Source organism: Cryptomeria japonica, chromosome 5, assembly GCF_030272615.1.
Source record: "Cryptomeria japonica chromosome 5, Sugi_1.0, whole genome shotgun sequence".
In the NCBI taxonomy this organism is placed as follows: Eukaryota; Viridiplantae; Streptophyta; class Pinopsida; order Cupressales; family Cupressaceae; genus Cryptomeria; species Cryptomeria japonica.
In genome coordinates, this window is record NC_081409.1 from 651,386,840 (window position 1) to 651,397,206 (window position 10,367).

General features: G+C 34.8%; 1 pseudogene; it reads left to right on the forward strand.

Moving 5' to 3' along the window:
• LOC131078230 (truncated transcription factor CAULIFLOWER A-like) overlaps positions 1-6,875 on the forward strand; it is a 182,485-nt pseudogene extending 175,610 nt beyond the window's left edge.
• Positions 6,876-10,367: the final 3,492 nt, after the last annotated feature.

The following is a 10,367-nucleotide window of genomic DNA, read 5'->3' on the forward strand; positions in this document are numbered from 1 at the left end:
GCAGCAAGAACCATGATGACGGAAGCCAAATTGTCTCACTTCTACTGGGGAGAATCAATGAGTACAATAGTCTACACATTCAACAGAGTTCATATCAAAGGTGAAATCGGTAAGACCCCTTATGAATTATGGTTTGGACATACACCTACTATTAAATATTTCATAATTTTTGGAAGTAATTCTTATATCAAAAGGGATGATTCAATTACGAAGTTTGATCCTAGATGTGATGAAGAGATATTTCTTGGATATTCAATTCAGAGCAAAGCATATAGATGTTATAACAAAAGATTGTAGAAAATTGTCGAGAGCGCAAATATGAAAGTGGATGAGCGATACGGAAATCAATCTATATCATATGATAGGGAACCAGCAATGGAAATAATCATACCTGAACCGACAATGCCCCAACCGGTACAAAGCATTGAAATAGTTACACCAGTTAATCAGAAAATTCAACTATGATAGATGATCAGAACAGTGAACCTGAATTTCAGAAGACACCAAGGTATGTAAGGTTAAATCATTCTGAAGATCAAATCATTGGAGATAGGAACAAGGGAGTTATGACAAGAAGAAGACTGACAAATGAAGAGGTATGTCTTATTTCTTAAATTGAACTGGCATTTGTTATTGAAGCTTGTAAAGATAAACATTGGTTAAAGGCTATGGAAGATGAATTAGATCAGATAGAGAAGAATAACACTTGGACTTTAGTTCCTTGACCTAAAAATAAGAATGTTATTGGAACTAAATGGGTTTTTAGAAATAAACTAAATGAGGACGGTCAAGTTGTAAGAAACAAGGCTAGATTGGTTTGTAAAGGATATTCTCAAATGGAAGAAATTGATTACGGTGGGTAATTTGCACCCGTAGCTAGAATTGAAGCTGTTAGACTATTTCTTGCCTATGCAGCATATAAGAACTATAAGGTCTCAAATGGATGTTAAATGTGCGTTTTTGAATGGTGAACTTGAGGAAGAGGTATACATTGAGCAGCTTGATGGATTTTCACTGACAGATGACAAAGATATGGTTTGCAGGTTAAGGAACACATTATATGGATTGAAACAAGCTCCTAGAGCTTGGTATGCAAGGTTGGATAAATATCTTTTGAAGCTTGGTTTTACTAAAGGCAGTTCTGACAGTAATTTATATTACAAGATCACTGATGATGATATTCTGATTATTGAAGTATTTGTTGATGATATCATTTTTGGAGGTGAAGATAAATTGTGCATGGAATTCTCTAATAATATGAAGAATGAATTTCAAATGTCCATGATTGGTCAGATGAGATTTTTCTTAGGTTTGCAGATTACTCAAACTGACAAAGGCATTTTTATTTCTCAAACTAAGTATCTAAGGGAATTGTTGAAGAAGTTTGGTATGGATAATTCCAAACCGGTAATTACTCCTATGGTGACAAGTGAGAAATTATCTATGAAAGACACATTTGCACCGGTAAATTTGACAAGGTATAAGTCTATGATTGGTGGCATGTTATATCTAACTCAGACTAGACCAAATATTATGAATGCAGTAAGTATTATTTCAAGATATCAAAGTAATCCTAAAGAAAATCACGAATGTGCAGTAAAGGGGATATTCCAGTATTTGCAAGGAACAACAAAATATGGCTTATGGTATTCTAGAGATGATAACTTCACTTTATATGCATATACATATTTAGATTGGGTAGGAGATACTGATGATAGGAAGAGCACTTCTGGTGGAGCTTTCTATCTTGGAAAATAATTAGTTTCATGGATCAGCAAAAAACAGTCATGCATTTCTTTATCTACTGCAGAAGCTCAATATGTTGCAGTAGCAATTAATTGCACTCAAGTCTTGTGAATGAAGCAAATGTTGAGGGATACCAAGGTAAATTATAGTGAACCGGTAGTTATCTATTGTGATAGCTCTGCAGCTATTGACATATCTAAGAATCCGATATTTCACTCTATGCCTAAGCACATTTCAATAAAATATAACTTTTTGAAGGACAAGGTGGAAGAAAAGGAAGTCAAATTGGTTTATGTGAACACTAAAGAATAGATTGCAGATATATTCACTAAACCGTTGTCTAAGGAATTATTTGAGTATTTGAGAGACAGGTTGGGTATCTACCCATCTGGCATAAACTTAATTGATGGAGCAGACCATCAGTCCGGTATGCATCATCAACTTTATCCTTTGTTTCGAGTTGATGTAGTGGTGCTACTACTCAGGAGGAGTAGTCAGCTTTGAGATTCACAGAATTTTGATATCTATGTCATATCTTTGGCATTGATGTCAAAGGGGAAGAGTTATATGTGAAAAATTTAGATCAGTTTCATATTGGACTGCACTCCTGAGGGTGAGTTGCTGGGATTTTTTAGCTTTTCATTTTTATATCTTCTATGAGAAATTTTTGGCACTTCTTGGCACTTAGATGTTTTCTTTTTCACGTCTAGTGTTGCCATCAATGCCAAAGGGGGAGATTGTTGGCAATATGTAGGAATTGATTATGTGTTGCATTGATGTTTTGTCATTGATGTCAACACTAGCTGTTATGATTGGTTACCGCCAGAAAGGTTTGCTTACCGGTAGAAGAACTTGTGGTACTGGTAAGGGTTTAAGGTTTTACCAGCAAAGCTTTTTCTGAGAATCTTTGACAGGATGCATAAGTGGTGTTGGTGCGGTTTCTAGATGGAACTCAGGATGCAAAAGGTGATCCTTGATCGTGGCTCGACTGATTGGAGACATCGCTTTGGTGTGGTGGACCCAGATTAGGTATGGTACCTATCTAGGATGGACTGGTATCATGTTAACGTGTTCTCTACGCGTTACTGGGATGTTTTATGGATTGGTTAATATTGTTTTGGTCTAAAGCTGACATGGCATATCATTGTAATATGGATGTATGTAATGATCTTATTGTAATATCTTTTAGGTGGCCGACCTAATTGGTTTAGGCCTTAAGGTTTGTATAAATTGATGTAAGATCTTATTGTAGATCGTGGTGAAAAATGTTCGTGGTCATCGAATGAAATATCATATGCGAAAGAGATTTGGTCGATCATAGGTGATCGAATTGGGTTTAAGTAAGAGGTCAAAGGCCTCTGATATTGAGTTTAACCGGAACTGTAATCAGGCATGGTAGATGCTATCTCTGGCAGTTCATTCTTCTGGATTGTTGTCCAATTATATTGAGGTGGTTATAACCTCTCTGTAGTCAGTGAGACTCCTTTGTAATGAGCAGTATGCTCTAGGCAGTGTGTCTTCCTGCATGTGTAGGCCCCTTATTGTATCACACACTTTCTGCAGAAGTATCATCTGACTGTGGGTAGGCTTCCCATCGTGGTTTTTCCCTTTATCGGGTTTTCCATGTACAAATCATGGTGTTGTGTGGTATGGTTGCATTGTGTTAATTCTCTGTTTCATTCTTAAGTTTTATTGCTTATTGGTATTTGTTTCTGCTATTTTGGTATTCAATGTTTATGTGCTCCGGTTAAAGGTTATAAAGATGTTTGATTAATATAATCTATTGACAACTGATTCACCCCCCCTCATTCTCAGTTGTCTACCAATTATCCTAACACTCTCTAGATTCATGCAATGACTTAAAGAAATTCATTGCTTAGCAACCAATCAAGATCTTCGATATTTATAAGACACTCAAATCTATGGGCTAAAAAACACCAAGAGAATGCACTTTTCTTTGGTTGGATATTTTAGATTCAAACTATAAGTGATGGAAAATGCACATCTGGTTTCTTAATACATCTTGAGTCTTTAGTCATTTCTTAGAAAACTAAGAAGCAACTATTACCAGCCATATCTTTTGCAGAAGCTGAAAATATGGTAGCCCTTGAGGCAACTTGGGATATCTTATGACTTCGAAGAATTCGTCCACACCACTCTTTGTTTACAATCGATCTGCAATGAAAATAGCCAAAATCCAATTTGTCATGATCGAACCAAACACATTAACACTAACACAAAGTTAATATAATTCGACATCATTTGGAAGACGTGTGTACATCTCAAATATTGTCCCTCTCCAGACCAGCCTGTAGATATTCTTACCAAACACTTGGACGAGAGAAGTTTGAGAAATTCCAAGGAACGCTTGGTTTCATCCCTTCAGATTAAGGGAGGGATTTTACAATATTAATCATGGGACTAATTGTGTTTTATTTATTTTTTATATTTTATTGTTTTTTTAATGATAGTGTTGTGTGAGAACAATTTTCCATTGAGGAAGTTCTGTTCAGACAGTTTAACCATCTTTTATTTGTTTTAAAAATATATTCCCATCGCGAATCAAATAAGACAGCTTTTGAATATCCATTCTATGTTGTAAATCCTGGCCTGACATTCACCTATGGAGAATTTTTGAGTGAGAAGAATGCTTGAGACTTACGAGTTTCTTTTATGGAGAAGTTTAATTGCAGACTGTAGAATAGTGTTGAAAGCTTATATGATAAAATACAGTTGAAGTTACAGTTTGCAGTATGGCCTGGATATCTCCTGGACCTTGGTGAAGCCATGGTAGCAATCAAAGAATTTTTTATTAAATTATAGTTACTGCATCTTGTGTAGAGTACATTGTTCGAGTATGTGTAATAATGCTAGAGCATTTGAGGTGTTCTATGACGACGAGCGGAATGAAAGGGTAATCTCATAAGATTGTTGTCTATGCTAGTGCAAACCACGGGAATAATCTTGATGGTACTATAGAAATATAACTTTTATCATTCCTCCATTCAGTGGGTGTATGGTCACAATTGATGACTTGGTCAATTATGGGAGTATCTAGACTGATGAGTAGTCCATCCATGTGAAGGTTCCTGTTGAGAGTGACATGGTAGGTACGAAATTATGACAAGGTCCTAGTTTAATGATTTTATAATTGATGTTTCTAATAGTCGGTTGGCATTCTAAGGAAACAAACCGGTCTATATGTAGTCTATGGCATGGTAAGGAAGATGATGATGTTGTGATCGAGAAGTGTGTAGAAACTATTAACTGTGAGACCAAATATTGAGGGAGACAGACTAAGGAGGTTGTATTGTATTTATATTCGTAGATTTAATATAATTATTTGCATCCTTTTGCTATTTAGTTTTTTTAAAAGTCTATCCCTTGTTAAACTTAACGTCTCATATGTTCTTTTCTAATATTTTTGCTAATTAAATTTAAGGAAATAACATCTGTAATTTGATCACATAATCTTAACTTTGAGGGCAATTAAACCATTGATATTGTGGATTATTTTCCTATCATTTATCAGAGATCTAAATGCATCCTCACACTCACAAGTTGATGCGGAGCATTTAATCTAACAGCCCACCCACGTTGAGTTGGTTGGGTGACTGTCCAGTCCTTTTAGGATCTCTTTACTACAGTTTTAGACATTTGTTCAGTTGTTTGTTTTGACTGGCTTCCTAGTATTTGCTATTGTTAGCTTTTAGTTGAGTTTGTGTCCTTTAATGAGCTGGGGAGTTATGGGGAGTCTATATAGGATTAGGAAAGTTAGTGAGAGGAGAAATAAGTGGTAGAAAGCTTCTAAGGGTTTTTAGAGAAAGAGATGAACTTGATATGGAGACAGCAGTCTTCATTATTCACTGCTCTGTTTTACTTTCTGTTTATGGAAATATAATAACAGAAGTCTACTTGTTATATTTCTGGATACCTTTTTATTACTCCTGTTTGTACCTGTGCTGTAGGATAATTGTTTTATTTGATTTGAACAGGTTAGACAACAGGGTACTGTTGTGGAGTAAGTTTTGCAGGTCTAGACACTGCTGCATCATAAGTTGATAACTGCAATATGTGTAAGGCTCAAGGAAACATTGCTAAGCTTAGAATCTATAAATTATCCTTCTTGCTTTGATATGGATTCCTTGGTGGGAACACTTAAGGAACATAATTGTTGTTATTAGAATCTTAATTCGAGGCCTAGAGAATTACCTTACCAAAAGAAGTTTGTTGGTCGACAGTGTTGTTGAACTTCCCTGACTTCGAAAATGGTGGATTGGTTTCTTAAATTAAATATTCAATTATTTATGACACTTTTCCTTATTTTATTTGTTTTTTTAATATTTATCTGTTTAGATTTTTATCCTCTTAAAACTTTCAAGCTGATTTTTATTATTAGCTTTTTTCGTTTGCTGTCTGCAACTTAGATTGTATCATTATGGATTAGACGATGCTGGTGGTTTTCGACATTGACCTAAGGATTGCTATAATAAATATTTATGGGGTTTAGCAATCTCTGAAATTAATCCTGTACTTAATCTCTTTTTAGCTTTTTTTGATTTCTTTTAGCATGTTTCGCATTTTAAATTGGAATTGCTATAAACTGCATAAACAGAGTTGCCTTAAATTGCTCATTACACCTGTAGTGACCCTATTCTGATAATGGCTGATGATTGACTGTAACGCAGGAAAAGTTATTGAGACTGGAAAAAGCTGAGCTGGATTAAAAGGTAACAAACTGTTCTATACTTCTCCTCACTGCCATTATAATGTTTCTTTCGCTTTTGACTAGAATGGAATTCTAAATATGATGCAGATTGGTAGAAATCACAAAGTATGCCACCTTAATATTGAGATGATGGAGGAAGTCAACGATAAATTGGAATCGGACGCTGTAACTCTACAATATCTGCCTCAAACTAATCTTTATCTCACGTAATTTTTATGATGATAATTTCTGCTAACTGATTCTTCTTAATCTCAAAAGATTGGCATGAACTCAAAGGCGTTTCTATGGTCCATGATATTCTCTGTAACTCATTTCAGTCGCTGTGAAGTTCAATTCTGTTCAACAAGATTTTTTACAGCTACGTTGTTTCTTAGGAAATCCAAATATTCCATTAAAATTATTAGACTTCAAATCTCTTTGTTTGGTGTCTATGCTCTGATTTCAGCTTCTGATTGTTTTTAAACAGTAATTTTATGAAATTGAAAGGAAATCCAGAGTAAATTTCAGATAACAGACTGGAAAAGGCTTAATCTGAAAAAGAAAGATGCAGACTGTCTTAACCTTTTTTCTTATTGCCATCATAATGTTTCGTTTTCTTTTGACCAGAAAGGAATTGTAAACATGATACAGATTGGTACAAGTCACGAGGCATACTACCCTAATATTGACTTCATCGAAGAAGTCAACGATTACCTGAATACAGATGCTGCAATCAACAAGATCTATCTCAAACTAAACTTAATCTCACATGATTTCATGCTGATAATTTCTGCTAACTGCTTCTTCTTTATCTCAAAACATCATTTTTAATGAAGAGATCGTGTGTGCAGCCTGGCATTATATGTGTTAATGCATGGTAGCTTATGCAAGATAAGATATTTCTAACCCTCCTTGTTCTGTTATTTACATGCTTCATGTCTAAACTTATATTGCATATGATTATCGGATTTTACAAACATTGCTTAGCATATTAAATGCTATAAGTTATCGGGTTATTAGCCGATACATACTTGCTATCGGGTGCACAACTATTGGCACCGATCCACATCTGTTATCGGGCTTAATCATCGGGCATATTTGTTATCGGGCTTAATACATACACAGCTTCATTTGGAATTAAACAGTGGTTAACAACTGCACCGGTTGGATTACATACATCGTGCATTTTGAATCATTGGTGTTTACATGAACCGATTCATTATCTTGATCAATCATTATATTATATTACAATATGCTATCGAGGTTTTGAACCGATAAACAGCCTTGTGTTAATGGTATAATTACAAAGGCACCGATCAATGGGTGCATTGATCGGTCATGCCTAAAAGGCATGACCGGTCAATACACCAATTGACCGGTTGCCTAAATGATATATATACCAATTGAATTCATTTGGAGGAGACATAGAAAACATAAAATGATCTCTCTCTTTCAGACCTGCAGATAAAATCAGAATTATTAGACATCAACATAATTCCTCATATACATTTATAGCATAAATAGTTCATAACTTGTTCTTTAATTGAAATTGAAATAACTTTACAATATGGTCCAAGAGATTTTCTGTACCTCATTTAAGGCTAATGTAAAGGATGTTTACCATAACTAATGGGGCGTTTCCTCACTGGGGTTTCCAAATCAACAAAATGCTAAGATCTAAAAGATAACCAAACTTTATTCTCAATCTCAATACTGGATTTGGTCAATTAACAGGAAATAAACAATTTGTCTTTCACTTCAGGCTTTGTAGGACCTAGGCAGGTGGACCTCTCAGCAACACCTAAGGATTAAATCATGCATTCAATTGGGCATTGCATAACAGATTTTGTTCTTTCCAAAATATGTCAAAATACATGAATTTCACTCAGAATTGGCTCAGATCTTGGACAAACTTCATTGATTAGCATGGAGAACAAACAATTACTAATAATTTATAATAAAACAAGAAAGAGCAGGGAAAAGAAAGATGATTTTGAAAAGATTGATTGTTTATGAACCAGATCTGAAAAATATCACAGATCGGTGCCTAGCTATTGGGCATAGAGTCATATCTAAGATCATGAGTACAAAATTGAACAATAGACATTTAGAAATCAGTAGCCTTTTCACACTAATGCCTGACATTACTGAAGCCTCTCATATCATTGCATGATCATACTTTATAAATCCATGTCATTCTTTCAAACCCACAATAACCCGCATACAGATTTTAATTATTCCTTGAAGAAGCCCATACACAAATAAACAATTGTAAAAAGATTACAATGACAAATCAAAACATCCTTAATGTCCCTGACTCATGTGTAATTTGAAAGCACAAGATGGAGACAATTTCTGCAATATTCCTTCAATATGTTCAAACTAACTCATGCTATTGTAAAATTCACACACTCATTTTCTACAGACCAAATTCCAGCCTTAAGTTGTACATTTTTCTATTCTATTCTCCAAATCTGAACTCCAGAACCCTCTACAATCAAAAGGAAAAGAGAATATAGAAGAGAAGTTCCCAGCATAGCACTGTAGTTGACAGCTGTCCGGTAGGCACCTGGCACTTTGAAAAAGCTCCAGCATTCCCTCCTTTATTCCTTCCTTTAATTTGCAACTGAAAATACATTAGTGTGCACATGATATATTGCCTCATTCCCCTTCAATTCTGCCGCTTCCTGTGAAAATAGTTGACAGCTGTCCGGTAGGCACCTGGCACTTTGAAAAAGCTCCAGCATTCCCTCCTTTATTCCTTCCTTTAATTTGCAACTGAAAATACATTAGTGTGCACATGATATATTGCCTCATTCCCCTTCAATTCTGCCGCTTCCTGTGAAAATATTATTTTAGTGGAAAAACATTTGCCTTGCTGCACTTTATTCTCTGAGTAAAATAAACCCCCTTTGGATAAATGCCACTTCCCATGTATCCTTTGTTTGCAAATAATTTTGTCTTTTATGCTTTTAAATTTTTCACATAATGAAAAATAATTTTGGGCACATATTAATCCGTTGCCAAAGTAAAAAATAATTCAGCAATTGCACTTCACTTTTGGTATATCTCCTTTACTACTAAGTGAAAAGGAATCACTTTCAGGTGAAAATAAATTTTGACTACAACACTTTACTACATAATAATCAGCTTCCTTTGTGCAACAATACTTCTTCTGAGCGAAAATACCTCCCTTGTTACTGTAGTCTGCCTTAATTTTACTTAACCCCTTCATTTGTATGGAAATCACCATTTACTTGTATTGGCAACATCTGAATTATTTCATTAAAAGGCTCCAAGTACTGCCCACATTGCACTAATCATTCTCGTGAAAATGAAATCCATTTGCTGGTAAATAGATTTATCTTCAGCACTTGTTCTCACATAAAAGTATTTGTAACAAATATTTTTGAACAACATTATGCCTTCTGTTCAAATAATACTTCATGATTGGTGGAAATATTTTGCCCACTATTAATTCTTGCCTTTATGACCTGAGTGAAAGCTTATGTTCTGCAATTGCATTTTTACCTTGGATAGAAGTCATCACTTCATAAATACAATCCCCTTTCTTTACATCATGATTCACTTAATCAAAACACTGTGTAGCATGATTAACTCATTTCCTGTAGAAGTAATTCCTCTTTGGCTCTCATTTGCAAACTCTTTTGTGAAATCAACACATCCTCCAATCTTCATGTGGTATCTTTACTGCATACTTTGCCCTTTCAGCACAAAATCTTTACTATGTAAATGTTTTTAGCACTGAAACCACAAAGTATTTCCAACACAACGAAAATTTATTCAGCAGCAACACTTCTTTACTATAGCTAAGAAAAGATCTGGAGCCCACTCTCATTCTCCATTGTGCAACCAACAATGTGTTTGTGCAATTTTTATGTTTCAAAATTTA